We start from the raw sequence: 20,860 nt of genomic DNA, 5'->3' as shown, positions 1-20,860 counted from the left end.
ATGCTTTCTCTCTCTCCATGCCTTCAGGAACTCTTAGAAATTGAATATTTTTTAGTATCCTGTAGATTCCCAATGGTGTTTTTTAGTGTTCTAATTTCTACTTGTTGCTTTTGGTTTGACTGTGTACTTTGCTGTGCTTTGTCTTCTGGCCAGCAAGCTCTGTTCATTTCTCCAGGGTAAGGGTATGCCTATGGTGACAAACCCAGGTTTGGTGTGGTGATTCTCTCTCTTTTGTTTTCAATTAGAAGGGAAGTATAATCTGCTCAGATGAGCTCTTCTCCTCAAAGGAGAACAGTGCCTGAGTGCTAGCCCCAGTGGGTATAATATTCATCAGCCCTGTTCCAAGGACCACACAATGGATCTGTGCTGTCTTCAGTGTAAGTTGATTCCCCAGAAATGTCTCTCACCAGGTACCAGGAGCCCCCAAGCTAGTGGCATCTCCCACTGATACTGCTCAAAATCCCAGCCACACCACGAGTTCTCCCACACACACTCAGTTTTGTTCACAGTCCTGGCTCAGAAGCTTCACATAGTCACAAGCTCCTAGCCCCCTGTTATTTCTCCCCACCACAGTCAGGAGTCTCTGCCCACCTGATTGCCACGCAAAGCACCAGCCTGCACATCTGTTACATATATCCAAAATGGCACCCACTCTATCAGCTCGTCAGATTACACCTTTAAAGAGTGATTGGAGAGAGAGAAACGTGTCTGTCCTGTCCTTTTTGTTTTTTCCTCTTGTTTGGCTGGTACACTTTTCCTCATGGGGCTTCAAGCCTAATTCCCTCTAGGCTTTTCCTGCCACTTTTTTGCCAGTGACTTGGGCTGCTGCAGTCTGCTCTCATCTCACTTTCCAGCACTGGTTTGTAGGCTCTCAGCTGTTGGAGTCCCAAGCTGTGTGTGCCCACACCTTATGTGAATGTTTACCATATCTCATTAATTTTAGTAGTGTTTTCTCTGTTATTTTTCCCTAAATCTTCCCTAGACTACACTATCTCCACTTCTTTTTAACTATATCTCCTGTACTTGAGCAGTAAGCTCCCTCCCTACTCTGCCATTGAAACTTTGCTGAACAATACACTCCTAAATGAACAGTGGGTGAAAAAAGAAATCAGAAATAAAAAAAAATTCTGGAAACAAATGAAGATGACAGTACCTCATGTCAAAGCTTATGTGATTCAGCAAAAGCAGTGTTAAGAGGGAAGTTTATAATGATCAATGCATACATCAAAAAACTGGAAAGTCACCAAATAAATGAGTTGTCAATGCATCTCAAGGACCTTAGGAAAAAAAAAAAAAACTTGACCCAAATTAGTAGGAGGAAAGAAATAATTAAAATTAAGGAAAAAATCTAAAAGAAATTGAAACAAAAAAAATACAAAAAGTCAATGAAATGAAGAGCTGTTTTTTTTTTAAATAAGCCATTGACCCAACAAACCAAAAAAGAGGGAGAAGACCCAAATCAACAAAATCAGAGGTGCAAAAGAAAATGTAACAGATACCACAGGAATAAAAAGAATCATCAGGAATTCTTATAAAGAACTGTATGTGAACAAATCAGGAAACCTAGAAGAAATGGATAAATTCCTTGGCACAGCTGAACCATGAAGACAAGGAACATCTAAACAGACCAATAACCCAAATGTGGTTTACCGAGTAATAAAGACACTTTAACAAAGAAAATCCCAGGTCCCAACAGCTTCACTACTGAATTCTACCAGACATTTAAAGAAGAACTAATCCCAATTCTTCTCATGCTATTCAAAAGAGGGCATCCTCTCAAACTGCTTCAATGAAGCTTGCATCACCTTAGTACCTGAGCCAGAAAAAGACATGACAGAAAAGGACAACTATAGACCAATATCCCTGGTGAAAATCCTCAACAAAATACTGGCAGATTGAATCCAACAGCACATAAGAAAGATCATTCACCTAAACCAAGTGGGATTTATCCCTAGTATGCAGGATGCTTCAACATCTGAAAATCAACAAATGTGATAAGCCACATTAGCAAACTGAAGATCAAAACCTGCATGATTATGTCAATAGATGTAGCAAAAGCTTTTGACAAAATTAGACAATCTTTTGGGTCGGTGCCGTGGCTCAATAGGCTAATCCTCTGCCTTCTGCACCAGCACACCGGGTTCTAGTTCTGGTTGGGGAGCCGGATTCTGTCCCGTCTGTCCCTCTTCCAGTCCAGCTCTATGCTGTGGCCTGGGAGTGCAGTGGAGGATGGCCCAAGTCCTTGGGCCCTGCACCAACATGGGAGACCAGGAGAAACACCTGGCTCCTGGCTTCGGATCAGCATGGTGTGCCAGCTGCAGCCCACCTTCTGCAGCGGCCATTGGAGGGTGAACCAATGGAAAAGGAAGACCTTTCTCTCTGTCTCTCTCTCACTGTCCACTCTGCCTGTCAAAAAAATTAAAAAACACACTCTTTGATGTTGAAAATCTTATGCAAATAGGGTATAAAAGAATATTGCTCAACATAATCTAAGTATTTATACAAACGCACAGCATTCAACCTCCTGGATGGGGAAAATTGGAGGTATTCCAATTAAGATCTGGAACCTGAAAAGGAAGCCTAGTCTAATGATTGCTATGAAATATCTTCCTGGAAGTTTTAGCTAGAGCCATCAGGCAGGAATAAAAGAAATCAAAGGTATACAAATATGGAAAGAAGAAGTCAAGCTATCCCTGTTTACTGATGACATGATTCTATATTAGGGAAGCCAAAAGACTCCATGAAGACACTATTGGAAGTTATATAAGAATTTGGTAGTAGCTGGAGTTAAAATAAACACACAAAAGCCGATACCCTTTGTATACACAGACAATACCATAGCTGACAAAGAATTTCTAAGATCAATCTCATTCACAATGTCTACAAAACACTTACATACCTTGGGATAAATTTAATCAAGGACGCCAAGGATCTCTACAATGAAAATTACAAAACATTTAAGAAAGAAATAGAAGAAGACATAATGAAGTGGAAAAATAATCTTCCAGGTTATGTAGTGGAAGAAGCAACATCTTCAATGAGACCCTGAATAGCTAAAGCAATCTTGAACAACAAATACAAAGCTTGAGGCATCATAATACCAAACCTAAGACATACTACAGGGCAGTTATAATTAAAAGAACCTGTACTGCCTTAAAAATAGCCTTGTACAACAAAGGAGCATAATTGAAATCATAGTAAAAAAAAAAAAAAGATACACATCTACAATCAACTTATCTTTGACAAAGGAGCAAAAATCAACTTCTGGAGCCAAGACAGTCTCTTCAAAAAATGCTGCTGGGAAAATTGGTTCTCTACATGGAGAAGTATGAAGTAAGACTGCTGCCTTACACCTTATGCAAAAAATCCATTCAAAATGAACCAGAGACCTAAATAGAGAAAATCGGGGAAGCCATACAAAACACTGACATAGGGAAATAATTCTTGGAAGTCTTCTAGAAGAGGTAACCAACAGAATGGGAGAAAATATTTAAAAACAATGCAACTGACCAAGGATTAACTTCCATATTCTATAAAGAGCATGAGAAACTCTACAACTACAAAAAAATCCAAATAAGAAAATGGCAAAGGACCTGAACATATATTGTTCAAGAGAGGAAATTTAAATGTCCTATAGACACACAGAAAAATGCTCAGTATCACTAGGCTTCAGGGAAATGTGAATCAAAAGCACAATGAGGTTTCACCTCACCTCTGTTAGAATGGCTTACATACAGAAATCAACAAGCAACAAATGCTGGCAAGGATGTGGGGAGAAGGGTACCTTAATCCACTATTAGTAGGAATGTAAAGTGTTAAAGCCACTGTGGACTACAGTATGGAGATATCTCAAAAAGCTGAATATAGTGCTACCATATGACCCAGCCATCTCAGCCCTGGATATTTATCCATGGGAAGTGAAACCATAATTCTGAATAGTTATGTGTATCCCCATCAATTGTAGATAAAACAAATTATGGTATATACCCTATGGAATAATGCACTCTGGTAATAGAAATGAAAACTTGTTGTTTGCAGCCAAATAGATAGAAATGGAAACCATTTTACTTACGAAATAAGCCAGTCAGAAAAGGACACATACCATATTGTCTCTCTGATCTATGGTAAGTAATAGAGTACTTCAGATGTAATCTATAGGAGTGAAACTGAAACTTTGAGATGTATTGATTTTGAACAGCCCTTGCCTTGACTGTTGTGGAACAATGTTGTTTTCTTGTTTGTTTTTGTTCTTTACTTCTTTTATTCTTCATAGTAATCATTTAACTCTCTACTTAGTGTAGGGCTAATCTTATGCGTGTAAAAATTAACTTAAAATTAATCTCTGTAAAAATAAGAATGGGAAAGGAAACGGGAGGAGGAAGAAATGTGAAAGTATGGGTGGGAGGGATGTTGGGAGGAAAGAAGCATCACATTCTCAAATCTGTATATATTAAATGCAAGATGTTATATTCCTTGAACAACATTTTAAAAATTAAGAAATTCAATGGTGATATCATAAATTACTTAGTAATATTATTAAAAGAACACTGAAAATTCCAGCAATGACTATTGCTAAGAATGCAGGTGTTGAAGGATCCTTGATTGTTGAGAAAATTCTGCAAAGCTCCCCAGAAATTGGTTATGATGCTATGCTTGGGGATTTTGTGAATATGGTAGAAAAAGGAATCATTGATCCAACAAAGGTTGTAAGAACTGCTTTACTGGATGCTGCTGGAGTGGCCTCTCTGTTAACTACAGCAGAAGTTGTAGTCACAGAAATTCCTAAAGAAGAGAAGGACCCTGGAATGGGCGCGATGGGCAGAATGGGAGGTGGTATGGGAGGTGGTATGTTCTAATTCTTAGAATAATGCTTTACCATTATTAATGAACTGTGACAGGAAGCTCAAGGCAATGTTCCTCATCAAGAACTTCAGAGAAGTCAGTTGAAGAAAACGGAGAAAAGGCTTGCTGAAGAAAATCACTATAAGCATCAGTTACTGGTTTCAGTTGACAATATATAATGGTTTACTGCTGTCATTGTCCATGCCTACAGATAATTTATTTTGTACTTTTGAATAAATAAAAAAGACATTTGTACATTCCTGATACTGGGTGCAAGAGCCATGTACCAGTGTACTGCTTTCAACTTAAATCACTGAGGCATTTTTACTACTATTCTGTTAAAAAATCAGGATTTTAGTGCTTGCCATCACCAGATGAGAAGTTAAGAAGCAGCCTTTCTGTGGAGAATAATTGTATACAAAGTAGAGAAATACCCAATGATGTGACACCTTTGTGTAATAAAAATGTGTTTAAAGTTAAAAAAAAAAATGCTGCTGGGAAAATTGGTTCTCTACATGGAGAAGTATGAAGTAAGACTGCTGCCTTACACCTTATGCAAAAAAATCCACTCAAAATGAACCAGAGACCTAAATAGAGAAAATCGGGGAAGCCATACAAAACACTGACATAGGGAAATAATTCTTGGAAGTCTTCTAGAAGAGGTAACCAACAGAATGGGAGAAACTATTTACAAACAATGCAACTGACCAAGGATTAACTTCCATATTCTATAAAGAGCACGAGAAACTCTACAACTACAAAAAAATCCAAATAAGAAAATGGCAAAGGACCTGAACATCTATTTTTCAAGAGAGGAAATTTAAATGTCCTATAGACACACAGAAAAATGCTCAGTATCACTAGGCTTCAGGGAAATGTGAATCAAAAGCACAATGAGGTTTCACCTCACCTCTGTTAGAATGGCTTACATACAGAAATCAACAAGCAACAAATGCTGGCAAGGATATGGGGAGAAGGGTACCTTAATCCACTATTAGTAGGAATGTAAAGTGTTAAAGCCACTGTGGACTACAGTATGGAGATATCTCAGAAAGCTGAATATAGTGCTACCATATGACCCAGCCATCTCAGCCCTGGATATTTATCCATGGGAAGTGAAACCATAATTCTGAATAGTTATGTGTATCCCCATCAATTGTAGATAAAACAAATTATGGTATATACCCTATGGAATAATGCACTCTGGTAATAGAAATGAAAACTTGTTGTTTGCAGCCAAATAGATAGAAATGGAAACCATTTTACTTACGAAATAAGCCAGTCAGAAAAGGACACATACCATATTGTCTCTCTGATCTATGGTAAGTAATAGAGTACTTCAGATGTAATCTATAGGAGTGAAACTGAAACTTTGAGATGTATTGATTTTGAACAGCCCTTGCCTTGACTGTTGTGGAACAATGTTGTTTTCTTGTTTGTTTTTGTTCTTTACTTCTTTTATTCTTCATAGTAATCATTTAACTCTCTACTTAGTGTAGGGCTAATCTTATGAGTGTAAAAATTAACTTAAAATTAATCTCTGTAAAAATAAGAATAGGAAAGGAAACGGGAGGAGGAAGAAATGTGAAAGTATGGGTGGGAGGGATGTTGGGAGGAAAGAAGCATCACATTCCCAAATCTGTATATATTAAATGCAAGATGTTATATTCCTTGAACAACATTTTAAAAATTAAGAAATTCAATGGTGATATCATAAATTACTTGTAAATCCATAAATATTGTGATATCATAAATTCTTTGTGATGTTGTAATCAACTGGGATATGATAAACCACCATCATAAACTTATCATTCTGATGTCAAAATTCATTCTGAATTTACAAAAACATTGTGACATTTTAAATCTATCATTATGAAGTCATAATGAAGCGTAATGTCATGAACCACATTGTGACATCATACTAGTTGTGGTATCTTAAAAACCATTGTTACCTCAGGGGGAGGGATGCGGGTGGGAGAGATGTTATGGGGGGGAAGCCATTGTAATCCATAAGCTGTACTTTGGAAATTATATTCATTAAATAAAAGTTAAAAAAAATCAATTAACAAGTCATAAATTCATTGCAGTGTCATAAATTCACAATTGTGACATTTAATTGCGATGCCATAACTCATTGTTGTGATGCCATAAATGACCATTGTGATGTTATAATCAGCTCTGATGGTATAAGCTACTGCTATGAAGTGATAATCATCATGAGATCATAAAAGCCATAGTGATAATCATATTCCAATGTTGTGATGTCATTAATACACATTTTGATGTTATAAACCAATTATTGTGTTGCCATAATGCATTTTAAATAATATTGTGATGATATAATAAGACACTGTTCTTTTATAGACCTATATCATCATGTAATAATTGTGATCTGGTAAAAAGCCTTGGGATGTCATAATCTATGGGGATGGGATAAAACAGCATTGTTATGTGATGTCATAATCAATTGTGAACTCATAAAAACCTCTGTGAGATCATAAACCACAACTATAATATCATAATTGATTGTGAATTCACAAACCACTATTATGATGCAAAATCAATTATTATATGAAAAAATCATGTCCTATACCAATAATCTGATGCCATGAAAGTAGCATAATAATGTCATAAGTTAACCATTGTGCTGTCATAATAAATTATGGAATCACACTATTGTGTCAACATAAATCAGTCATTCTGATATCATGATCAACTGTGATACAGAACTCCATTGTGCTGTCCTAAAACAGCCATTCTGATGTTATAATGAATTGTGACATCACAAAAACCATTGAGAGGTCAAAATCAATTGTGATGACAAAATAAAATTGTGTGTCATAACCTACCATTTGAAAAGGTTTATTTATTTACTTATTTATTTGAAAGGCAAAGTTAGAGAGACAGAGAAAGAGAAATCCTCCATCTACTGGTTCTCTCCCCAAATGGCCACAAAACTGGGTCTATGCCAGGCTAAAGCCAGAAGCAAGGAAATTCTTTCAGGTCTCTCACATGGTTGCAGGGGCCCAAGGACTTCAGCCTTTATCCACTGATTCTCCTTGCACAATAGCAGGGAGCTGGATTGGAACTGGAGCATCCAGGACTCAAACCAGTGCCCATATGGGATGCCAGAACTGCAGGAAGTGGAATAACTTGCTGCACTGCAGCACTGGTCCCAAACTACCAGTGTTATGTCCAAAAAACCTTGTGTTGTCATAAAGAAGTGGATGTCATAAGCAACTCCTGTGATATCATAAACATTGTGACATAAAACTATAAACTATATTGTGACATAAATCCATATGACATCCATTTTGATGTCATCAACCAAGTGTAGGATGATATAAAAATCACTGTGAAGTTATATGGCATTGTAAGTGTCATAATCAATTATATCATAAAAACCATTGTGAAATCATAAATCTACCATTGTGATGTAATAATAAACTGGGGTGTCATAAAGCATTATTATGTCATAATTGTGACTTCAATAATTCATCACAATAATTCAATTGCGATGTCATATGCCAAATTTTTGATGTCATAAATCTATGATTGTGATATCATATTTAATTTTCACAGCCAGTATTTAAGCCACACAGTCTATTTCTGTTATATATGTACGATTTTGATGCAACAATCATAAACTTATTAAAATTGTGATGCATAGATATACATATTGTGATATTATCAAGTAATAAATTACCATCATCATGTCATAGTGCATTTGATGTCATAATACCATTGCTTAATCAATTGTGATTTCATGAACCAGCATTATGATTTTAAAATGAATTGAGCAATCATAAAAATAATAAGTCAAAAATCTAGTGCAGGGTCATAAAAATCCATTACAACGTCATAAAGCTACAACTGTTATGTAATCAATTGTAATATAAAAATCTTTGTGACATAATCAGTCCTGATGTGGTAAACCACCATTGTCACATCATAAACCTAACAGTAATATACCATTTATGAAATTATAAAACATTTTGACATCATAATCCAATTGTGATGCCATAATCAGTTAAATTTAAAAACTTGTGATGTCAAAAAGCAATAATGTACATTATGACACTTTGATAATGTGCAAAAACACTGTACTATCAGAAACCTACGATTTATGTTACAGTAAATTGTGAAGCCATCAAAACTTCTGGCTTCATACACGTAACATTGTGATGTCATAATCGATTGTAATGCCATATGCTACCACTGTCTTATCATAAACCATCATGGCAATGTTCCAATGGATAGTGATGTCATAAACCACCATTATGATTTAAATTGTGATCTCATAAAGCCATTGTGATTTCATAAAGCCATATTTGATGCCATACACAAACAACTGTGATGTCATAATCCAACTGTTGTGATGTCATGATTAATTGTAAAGTTTTAAATCTATTGTGACATCATACACCTATCATTGTGCCATCAGACATACTGTTCTGATATCATAATTGTAGTATCACAAAATGAATTTAAAATGAGTAGCTATTTTGAAGGGCATTACGAGCATAAATTACTGTAATGTCAAAATCAATTGTGATGTATTAAACACCCAAGTGAGGTCAATATAAATTTTGTGATATGAGGTCAATATCATATATTATGATTCACAAAAACCATCATGATGTCATAAATCCATATTGTGATGCTGTAACCCCACAATCTTTATCATAACCCAACCATAATCCACTCTGATTTCATAAACCTACCATTGTAATGTCACAATCATGATGTCATAAGCCACCATTTTGATGTAAAAAGCCATTGTGATGTTTTAAGCCTTCTAGTGTGATATCAAAAACCAACCATTGAGTTTCCATAGTCAATTGTGATGTCATAAAATGACCATAGAACCACCATTATGATGTCATAAACCAACTACTGTGATGTCATATGTAAACTAGCATAGACATTATTTTAATATCATACTCAATTCTGATGTCATAAAATGAATTTTGAAGTGAAAATATTGTGATGTCATAAAGTTACCATTGTTATAATCAATTGTGATTGTTGAAAAAAACCTCATGATTTCTTAATCAACTGGGACAAATTCATTATCAATTGTTATGTCATAGGATATCATTATGATGTTATCATAAATTGTGATGTCACAGAAACCATAAAAACCATCATGCTGTTATAAAGCTACCATTGTTGTGTCACAATTAATTGTAATTTTGTAAACCTTGTAATGTTATAATTAATAATCCACCATTGTGATGTACTAAACCTACCATTTAATGTCACAATCAACTGTGAAGTTATAAAACAATTGTAATATCAGAAGTTTAATTTTATGACATCATAATCAATTGAACTGTCATAAAATACCATTATAATTAATTGTGATATAAAATCTATTATGATGTCATAAACCGGTATTTTACATAAAAATATATGGTCATGTTACAAAGCTACCATTATTTTGTCATAATCAATGGTGATATCACAAAAATCATGTCATAATCAACTCAAATATTATAAGCCACCATTATTATATCATAAACCTATAACTGTGAGTCATAAATAATTCTGAACCATTGTGAGGTAAACCTACCATTTTGAAATACTAATGAATTGTGATGTCATAACCACTATTGTTATTTCATAGACTATTATATGTGATATCATATTCCATACAAAGCCATTGTAACTTATAAACCAACTGCTCTGATGTCATAATCAATTATGAAGTGTCATGATCAAATGTAATTTCATAAACTACCATTGTGATATCATGAACACTGTGATGCCAAAAACATTGTGAGATCATAAATCATCACAGTATTGTAACAATTGTGATGTTATGAAAATAATTCTGTCATATACCAATATCCTGATGCTATAAATGTACCATTTTTGTCATTAAACAACCATTACATTGCCATAATTAATTTTGAAGTCCTAAAAAGTTTTGACTAATCAAGTTATACCACCATGTTGTCATAAATCCATATTGAACTATCATACTCAATGTTGAAGTGATAAAACAATTGTGATTAGCCAGCCATTGTGTTGTTATCATCACTAGAGATGACATAAACCATCATTGTGATGCCATTAGCTTCCATTGTGACATAATAAAACTGCCATTGTGATGTCATAATACATGCTGGCCAACACGGCTGCCCCCTCCTGCCCTGCACCCCTTGCCCTTGCTCCCCGCCAGACCTGTAACCGGGTGGGTCTGAGCAGGAACCTTATGTGAATGCCTTCCATGGACATCCAGCCCTGTGGCCTAAAGGGCTTCCAGGGCAGACTTACTCCCCACAAAACTTGAAGCTGGGTAAGCTGCGGCTACACATTCCACAAAGGGCTGGCGCTTAACACCCATCACCTGGAAGGCTGTTGACCAACTCACCCAGGGTGCCCTCCCATCTTCCGGAGGTGTTGTGATTTGGAGTGTCCATTCTTGCCCAGGACCTGGTGAGAGGTAAAAAGACCTTTTTTCACTGTCACCCAATAGTCCATGGTGATGGCATAAAAACTCGTTATGATGTAATCAACTGGGAGTGATAAACCATTGTTGTTGTATCAGAAACCAACCAATGTGGTGTAATAATCAATTGTGGAGTCACAAGAACCACTGTGATGTCATAAATAACCATTTTGCAGTATAAAACCTTTATGATGTCATAAACCTACTCTTCTGATTTCATATAAATTGTGGTGTCATAAACTATGATGTTATAGAAAATTTAAAATATTGTGGCAATATAAAGCTTCCATTGTGATATTATGATCAATTGTGATGTCATGAAAACTCTGTGATATTATAAAGCTGCCATTGACATGTCATAATTAATTGTGATATCATTAAAGCACTGTGATACTATAAAATTACCATTGACATGTCACAATACATCATGATGTAAAAGTTCTTGTGATTACATAATCAACTGGGATGTGATAATTCACCATTGTTATATCATAAAGCTAACATTGTGATATAAAACTTCTGATGTGGTAAACCACCATTGTGATGTCATAATAAATTGTGATGTAGTGAAAAACATTGTGATACCATAAACCAATATTATAAACCAAAAATTGTCATATCATAAACTAAATTGTGATGTCATGACCAACTGTGAAGTCATAAAAATTATTGTCATGCCATAAACTTGTAAAAATCAGTTGTAAAGTTATAAACCATTATCATTTTATAATCAATTGTGATGTCATCAAAAGCATTATGATGACATATGCCAATATTGTGATAACATATACATGAAATTGTGATTTCTCAAACCAACCATTGTATTCTCACTATGAACTTTTTTCATGAAAACCATTGTGACATCAGAAACCTATCATTGTGTCTCATAATCAATAGCAATATCACAATATGTCCTAAACTATCATTGTTGTGTCATAATTCATTGTGATATTGCCAAAACCATTGTGATGTCATTATCAATTGGGATGTGAAAAGCTTCCCTGTGATATCATAAACCTCAGGATAATTTACTATGTTACCAGGAGAGGAATGTCATTTTTGGGTAATTGTAAATATATGTTTTATAAACCATAGAAAAAGTTATGTATCAGAAAACTTGAGTGTAAATTGTACATAAAATAGCATACAATTTTGAAGACTTTGGGTATTCTGTATCTTTCAATCAAAACCTGTAGTGATTTTTTCATAGAAAGAACACATGTTAGTTACTATAGAACATGTAAAACATATATTTTTTTTTCTTTTGGAGACTGTCTTATTTCACAAAATATAATGGTTTCCAGTTGCATACATTTTGTTGTGAAAGACAGGATTTCAGTTTTTATTGCTGAGTAATATTCCATAGTATACACATACCACATTTTCTTTATGCAATCATCAAATGATGGGCATCTGGGCTGATTCCATATCTTAGTTATTGTAAATTGAACTGCAATAAATCTGGGATACAAGTAACTCTTTCATATGCTGATTTCATTTTGTTTGGATATTTTCCCAGGAGTGACATGACTAGATCATATGGTAGATCTATTTTCAGCTTTCTGAGGAATTTTCTTACTGTATTCCACAATGGCTGTTCTAGTTTACATTTCCACCAACACTGGATTCGCTAATATTTCCTCCACATGCTCACCAGTATTTATTGATTTGTAATTTCTTTCTTGCTAATAATAACTTAAATTTGGGGCAGTCTAGGACTCATTTTCCTTTTCAATACACCAAAAGAATTGGGGTTATAAGGAAAAAATAAGTTCATACATGAAGAAGTTGGAAACAAAACAAAATATAGGAGGTGTATTAGTGTCATGTAAACTCAACCATGGAAGAATTGACAGTATTCTACCACAGTTTCTGGAGGCTTTTAACTTTGATGAATAGATTTTCCTTTCCCTTATATAGCAAGTATTTTTCCTTCTTTCATAAAACGGATAGTGACATTTCTTAAAAATAAAAGAAATTGATGAAGTAATTCTGTAAAATTTATTAATGTTAAGTAACCTACCGGAATTTATTTATATACACAGAGAAAATAAGCACTTTTATATATGGCCATATTGTTCATGATTGTACAGAAACTGATATATTGTGCAAAAGATTCTGAAAAAAAAAAAAAGAAAAGAAACTATCAACTCCCAACTTGACTCTCACTGGGATTAAACATGACAATAGGTCTGATCTGATTTCATCATCATTAAAAAAAAATCATCTATTATTTTTCACTTTATGTTTCTGTGTGGGAGCAAACTGTTGAAATCCTTACTTAATGTATACTAAGCTGATCTTCTGTATATTAAGATAATCGAAAATGAATCTTGATGTGAATGGAAGGGGAGAGGGAGTGGGAAAGGGGAGGGTTGTGGGTGGGAGGGACGGTATGGGGGGGAAGCCATTGTAATCCATTATTCGTACTTTGGAAACTTATATTCATTAAATAAATTAAAAAAAAATAAAAAAAAGAAAACAAAAAAATAAATAAAAAAAGGAAAGGATGATTGTAAAGGAAAAAAAAAAAAAGATTCTGGATTTACTTATAATCCATCCCAGTCACTATATATGAAATGTTCTGCTTTGCTAAATACTCACTGAGAATGTTTTACTTACATAGCATGTAGCTTCCTGAAGCCCTCCACTTTTCTTCTTACTCCAAGTCCCAATCAATGTAGAAACATAGCTGTGGAATTATTCTTTTGCTGTGTTCTTGGAAGAACAAGGAGGCAATAAGGAAAGACAGCTGTACAGCAAAGGCCAAGAATATCCAAGGGAGGTCAGGAAAGTCAGCTGAGTTTACCAATATCTATGCTGCATGCTCTGTCCTTTAATATATTTTTATTTTCTTGCACAAAAAGAGAGATCAGGGCTACTGCTGTCTTTTGATAATGAACGAGATACACAGTGCTGAAGAAAAGTGACTTCTAAGACACCAGAGCTGACACAGATTCCCAGCATACACAAATGACAAAAAATGTATGAACTTGCTTCCTGTTTCCTGAAATAGCAATGAAGTAGAACAAATAGGAAATTAGAAAATAAAAAAATAGAAATCTCATGCCAGATTAAGGAAATTTGAACTTCTTTTTTCTAGAAGGAACAATTAAATATATATAAATGGAGGAAGACAGAATTGTTTTTTCAGAAGTCAGAAGGGAGAAAGCACATTGAACACTACTGTGACACCACCCAGAAAAAATGAAAAACTGTTATTTCAACTGGCACAGTAACAGTGAGAATAAAAAGATGGGGGAAATAAGACCAACAGAGTTAAGATGCACCAGTTGTGACAGCGGACAGAATTTGAGTGTAAAGAAAAATATGTGATTAATAGAAACATTGAATAGAGAAATTTCTAAACATTTGGGAAAAACAATTTTCTGTATAAAAACAATGAGAAGACTTTCAAAAACTGTAAGTAGTCACATCTTCAGATCTGTACATTTTATAGATACTTGCAATAACCTTGGAAGTTTTTACTCAGAAAAGTGGCTGAATTTCAGTAAAAGAAGTGAGTTTGGGGACTTGGAATAGTTTTCAATTCAAGTCTTCCACTCCCTTCCTCCAAAGTATAAGTTTGGATTTCCCTAAACCAAAACCCCAAACCAAAAATCTCCAAAGTCCAAAACTTCCTCAGTGCTCACCACAAGAGGAAAATCCTACACCTGACCTCATGGAAGTTATTATGGTCAAAATGTTTGCACACTGGGGCCTGTGCTGTGGTGCAGTGGGTTAAGGCTTCAGGCTGCAGGGCTGGCATCCCATATGGGCACGGGTTTGAGTCCCTGCTGCTCCACTTCTGATCCAGCTGCCTGCTATTGTGCCTGGGAGAACAGAGGAGGATGGCCTATTTTCTTTGGCCCCTGCAGCCACATGGGAGACCTAGAAGAATCTCCTGGCTCCTGGCTCTGGATAGGTTCAGCAATGGTTATTGTGGCCATTTGTGGAATCAATCAATAGATGTAACCTCTCTCATTCCCTCTCTCTGTCTCTTCTCTCTCTCTCTCTCTCTCTCTCTTTTATTTTTTGACATGCAGAGTGGACAGTGAGAGAGAGAGAGACAGAGAGAAAGGTCTTTCTTTACCATTGGTTCACCCTCCAATGGCCGCTGCGGCCAGTGCACTGCGGCCGGCATAGCGCGCTGATCCAAAGGCAGGAGCCAGGTGCTTCTCCTGGTCTCCCATGGGGTGCAGGGCCCAAGCACTTGGGCCATCCTCCTCTGCACTCCTGGGCCACAGCAGAGAGCTGGCCTGGAAGAGGGGCAATTGGGACAGAATCCGGCACCCCGACAGGGACTAGAACCCGGTGTTCCGACGCTGCAAGGTGGAGGATTAGCCTAGTGAGATCAAGAACTGCACAACAACAAAACAAACAACCCACTTAAGAGAGATGGGCCAAGGACCTCAATAGATATTTTTCAAAACATGAAATCCAAATGGCCAACAGGCACATGAAAAAATGTTCAGGATCACTAGCATTCAGGGAAATGCAAATCAAAACCACAATGAGGTTTCACCTCACCCCAGTTAGAATGGCTCACATTCAGAAATCTACCAACAACAGATGCTAGTGAGGATGTGTGGGAAAAAGGGACACTAACCCACTTTTGTTGGGAATGCAAACTGGTTAAGCCACTGTGGAAGTCAGTCTGGAGATTCCTCAGAAACCTGAATATAACCTTTCCATGCCACCCAGCAATCCCACTCCTTGGAATTTACACAAATGAAATTAAATTGGCAAAGAAAAAAGCTGTCTGCACCATAATGTTTATTGCAGCTCAATTCACAATAGCTAAGACCTGTAATCAACCTAAATGACCATAACAGTAGGCTGGATAAAGAAATTAAGGGACATATACTCCATAGAATACTATACAGCAGTAAAAAAAAAAGAAATCCAGTCATTTGCCACAAAATGGAGGAATCTGGAAAACATCATGCTGAATGAAATAAGCCAGTTTAAAAGGGACAAATATCATATGTTCTCTCTGATCAGTGACAAGTAACCGAGCACCAAAAGGAAACCTGTTGAAGTGAAATGGACAATATGAGAAACAGTGAGTTGATCAGCCCTTTTCCTGACTGTCAAGGAAGAACTTACTATTTTATTCCTTTTAGTATTTTTTTATTCTACTTAATACCATTGGTTGAACTCTTTAATTAACACACAATTATTCTTAGGTGTTTAAATTTAACTGAAAAGTGATCCCTGTTAAATATAAGAGTGAGAATAAGAGGGGAAAATGTACAGTTAGGCACATTCTCAATCAGACTTGCCCCAAATGGTAGAGTTAGAAATGTGCCAGGGGATGCCAATTCAATCCCATCAAAGAGGCCTGTACCAATGCCATCTCACTAGACAAAGTGATCAATTTCAGTTCACAATTGATTTTAATAATAGGATTAGGAGTCAAAGGGATCACCAAAACAAGACTAGTGTCTGCTAATACTAACTGATAGAATCAAAAAGGGAGAGAACAATCCAACATGGGAAGCGGGATACACAGCAGACTCAGAATGGCAGATGTCCTAAATAACACTCTGGCCTCAGAATCAGCCCTTAAGGCATTCCGATCTGGCTGAAGAGCCCATGAGAGTATTTTAGGCATGGAAAGCCAAGACACTCTGGCAAAAAACAAACAAACACACACATAAATGAACGGTCTCCGTGAGTGAGATCCCAGTGGAAAGAATGGGCCATCAAAAAGGAGGTACCTTTCTTTGAAGGGAGGAGAGAACTTCCACTTTAACTATGACCTTGTCTAAATAGGATCAGAGTCGGTGAATTCAAAAGGCTTCCATAGCCTTGGCAACTCATGACAAGAGCATAGGGAGATTACTGACTCCATAAACAAGAGTGTCAATTTGTTAAGTCAACAACAGGAGTCACGGTGCACTTACTCCCCATGCAGGATCTCTGTCATTAATGTGTTGTACAATGTGAATTAATGCTATAACTAATACTCAAACACTTTGTGTTTCTGTGTGGCTACAAACTGTTGAAATTGTTACTTAATATATACTAAATTGATCTTCTGCATATAAAGAGAATTGACAATGAATCTTGATGCGAATGGACTGGGAGAGGGAGCAGGAGATGGGAGGGTTGGAATGGAGGGAAATTATGGTGGGGGGGAAAGCCACTGTTATCCATAAGCTGTACTTTGGAAATTTATATTTGTTAAATAAAATTTAAAAAAAAAGAAACTAAGAATGAAAACTGCTAAAGAAACCTGAAGGAAGATGATGGTACTGATGGTTGATGAACACGGATATTATGGTTATTGATCAGACTGATAGAGTATTCATTTGTGAGATAAACATAGGCTAGTTGATTTGAATGAATGTGTAAATTTATAGCACAAATTTATTGAAAACATAAATCTAAGCACCCAAGAAACAAAACAGCCTACAAGTGAGATAAAGTCAAAGAGATCCACATTTAGACAAATTGTAAGCAAGCTGATAACATATTAAGAAAGAAGTAGAATCTTGAAAACACAGACAATATTGACCCTAATAAAATTATGAGCTGGTTTTTCATCCCAAACCATGGAGGCAAGACAGCAACTGATGACATATTCATAATAGTGAAAGGAAAAAACAGGCAATCAAGAATTCTACATCCAGCAAGATTATCCTTTCAGAATGTATAAATTCACATTCTATTTTATATTTTAATAAATTCAAACAAATCTCTTGTATTTCATATATAGAGATTTAGGAACATAGTGACACTTCCCACCCTATCACCCCTCCTGCCCACACTCCCACACTTTCTTCTCCTTCCTCTCCTAATCCATCTCTCAATTTTCACAATTATCTACTTTCAGTTTACTTTATATTCATAAGATTAACCCTACTCTAAGAGTTCAAGAAATAGGAAGGAGAAAAAATAAACACTGCTTCTCAACAGTAGAGACAAGGGCTTTAGACAATCATTTTTATCTTTAACAAAATTGAGAGATTTTTCATTTGTAAACTAAATAAAAGCACAAGTGAACAATACATAGACAAACAGTATCAATGTATTTTTTTCACTATAACACCTTTTTTCATTTACATAAAGATAACAAGTCTTGGGCCAGTGCTGTGGCAGAGGTGGTTAAGCCTGCAGTGTCACCATCCTATATGGGCATCAGTTGAGTCTTGGCTGCCCCTCTTCTGATCCAGATCTCTGCTATGGCCTGTAACTGCGTTTCAAATCAATAAGTAAATTTATAAAAACAACTAATCTGTTTGTACCCTTGAAGAATCAGCACCAATTGTGGCAAACCCTTCAAAAAGTAGCTGGGAACACTTCACTAAAACAATGAGGCAATACAATCTTCATATAAAAATCAAACATATCAAGCAACAGTAAAACAGTGCCCCTTATATTTATAAATAAAAATCTTCCACAAAAATTCTAGGAGACAGAATTAACATACAAAAAGGTATTATATATTATATACAAAATTGTATATATTAGTGTAATATCTTGGAATTTAAGGATCGTTCAACATAAGAAAATCATCCAATATATCATAACAGAAAAAAAAAAAGAAAAATCCAGGATCACCTCAAAAGACATAGAAAATTGTAAGACAAAACCCACACAATTATATGGAAGAACATTCGAACTCGGAAGAGCATCTTCCACAACATAATACACAGTAGTGAAAGTGTCTTCATTTAAAAGGATTATTCTGTTGAATTACATAATGTTAAATATGTTTGTTTTCTCTACTGGATTGCAAGTTTCTTGAAAGCAGATGAAGATCTTTTCACTTTTTATCCCCAATATGCAGTTGAGGCTAAAATCTAACTTCAATGGGTATGACAGAATACACAGTAACAAGCCAATGACTAAAGGCATCTGATGGCTAAAACATGATATTCTGCCTGAAAAATTATATAAGCACTTTTGGCATAAAGTTTGGTTAAATTCTTACTATAATGTCTTCCACTTCTGATATGTTGTCACATGGGGGAATATAGGCAATAATAAACTTATGAAGATTAATTCGCAAAAATGCCTTGTCAGTTCACTCATCCCAATGATAAGAACTGGGAAATGGCACTGCTAAATCTAATCTGAATCATTACATGCAATTCTTAAAGAGTTAATTTTCACATGAGTAATAAAACCTTCTGCCAGCTGCATTACTACTAGTGAATATGCCTATTGTCTATTCCATTCAAGCCTCTACTTATAGCTTATTTTCAATAAAGTAAAAATTAACAGTTACATTGATTTTATCATAAGTTTATTTCATATGAAGTACATAAACTTCTGCTTTTAATACGTTTAATCACCACCTCTTCATCAGTAAAACATTAGTCTAAAATAACTTTCAGGATGTCTGGATGAACTGAGATTGACAAAGCTGCAGAATGGAAAGCTTACATAGGATAAAATAAAGTAAGATGTACACAATAAAATACTATTATATTCTTATCTAGATTATTGATATGAAAAATGTTGACTAGGAAATCATATCAAGTACAAAGGAACAGAACATTTATTAAAAATCAAGTAAAATAAGATATATTTATGTTTAAAATGTATCATGAAAAAGGAACGAGGAAAAACACAGTGGCACTTCTAATACACTTCTAAACAATAATGGAAAAATGTTCTAGCTTTTTTTGCAATAATTCTAGGGTTCAGTGCTATGGCATAATAGGATAAGTCTCCACCTGTGGTGCCAGCATTCTATATAGGTGTCATTTTATGTCCTGGCTGCTCCTCTTCTGATCCAGCATTCTGCTCATATCCTGGGAAAGCAGTGGGAGATGGCCCAAGTGCTTGGGTCCTACACCTGCATGGGAGACCCTGAAGAAACTCCTGGCTTCTGGATTCAGAGTTGCTCAGCTCTGGCCTTTCGGGTCATTTGGGCTGTGAAGCAGTGGATGGAAGACCTTTCTGTCTCTCTCTCTCTCTCTTTCTCTCTCTCTCTCTCTCTGCAACTCTACCTCTCAAACAAATAAATAAATATTTTAAAAAGAATATGAACTTCTAAATATTGGTATTTTCCAGCAGGCTTAATCAGAAAGCTCAATCCAAATGAAACAAGGAGCTAAAATATCACATGCTAATTTAACAAAAATAGAAAGTGTAGTTACCAGCCCAAATGCTTTCTGTTTAAATATTGCCTCAATCCATAATGTTGTCAGCATACTATGAAAATATTCTGAAAGAAAAAAGTTCTGTCCAGTAAGAATTGTAGAACAATAATAAAATAAACAAAAAGCTAACAAATTTAACCTAGCAAATCAAGCACAAAAAACTCATTTATTAAAATAAAATCCCTTCCAATCCACTAATTTTATGGTCACATCACACAAAAATGACCTACAAGAAAAATGTACAGGTAAAACAAGTGTATTTTTTATAGCTTTCTAGCAAACAAGAAAATTTGTTATATTGTTTGCCTTAAACAGATTTTTTCTCAGTTCCTAGACTTTCTTTGTTGAAGTCTTGGATATAGATATAAATAAAGTTCTTCATCTAATTATAACTCAGACAAAATAATAAGGGTCTTACAACCAGGATAACATCTTAAAAGGG

At 35.4% G+C, this 20,860-nt stretch overlaps 1 long non-coding RNA gene across 2 annotated transcripts in view; it reads right to left on the bottom strand.

The window, feature by feature from the left end:
- LOC127487056 (uncharacterized) overlaps positions 1-14,616 on the bottom strand; it is a 248,775-nt gene extending 234,159 nt beyond the window's left edge. Inside the window, exons 1-2 of one of the 2 annotated variants that reach the window (XR_011385062.1) lie at positions 13,922-14,616; positions 11,222-11,283 (exon numbers count right to left, since the gene is read on the bottom strand). This is a non-coding gene — a long non-coding RNA (uncharacterized lncRNA). Of the gene's footprint in view, positions 1-11,221; positions 11,660-13,921 lie in introns of those variants that run through there. The other variant, XR_011385061.1, reaches the window with a different exon arrangement.
- Between the last annotated feature and the right edge of the window lie 6,244 nt (positions 14,617-20,860).

The sequence above is a fragment of the Oryctolagus cuniculus genome, chromosome 20 (genome assembly GCF_964237555.1).
Source record: "Oryctolagus cuniculus chromosome 20, mOryCun1.1, whole genome shotgun sequence".
Taxonomy (NCBI): Eukaryota; Metazoa; Chordata; class Mammalia; order Lagomorpha; family Leporidae; genus Oryctolagus; species Oryctolagus cuniculus.
Note: the sequence above shows the minus strand (reverse complement) of the source record. Positions and strands in the feature narration are given on the sequence as shown.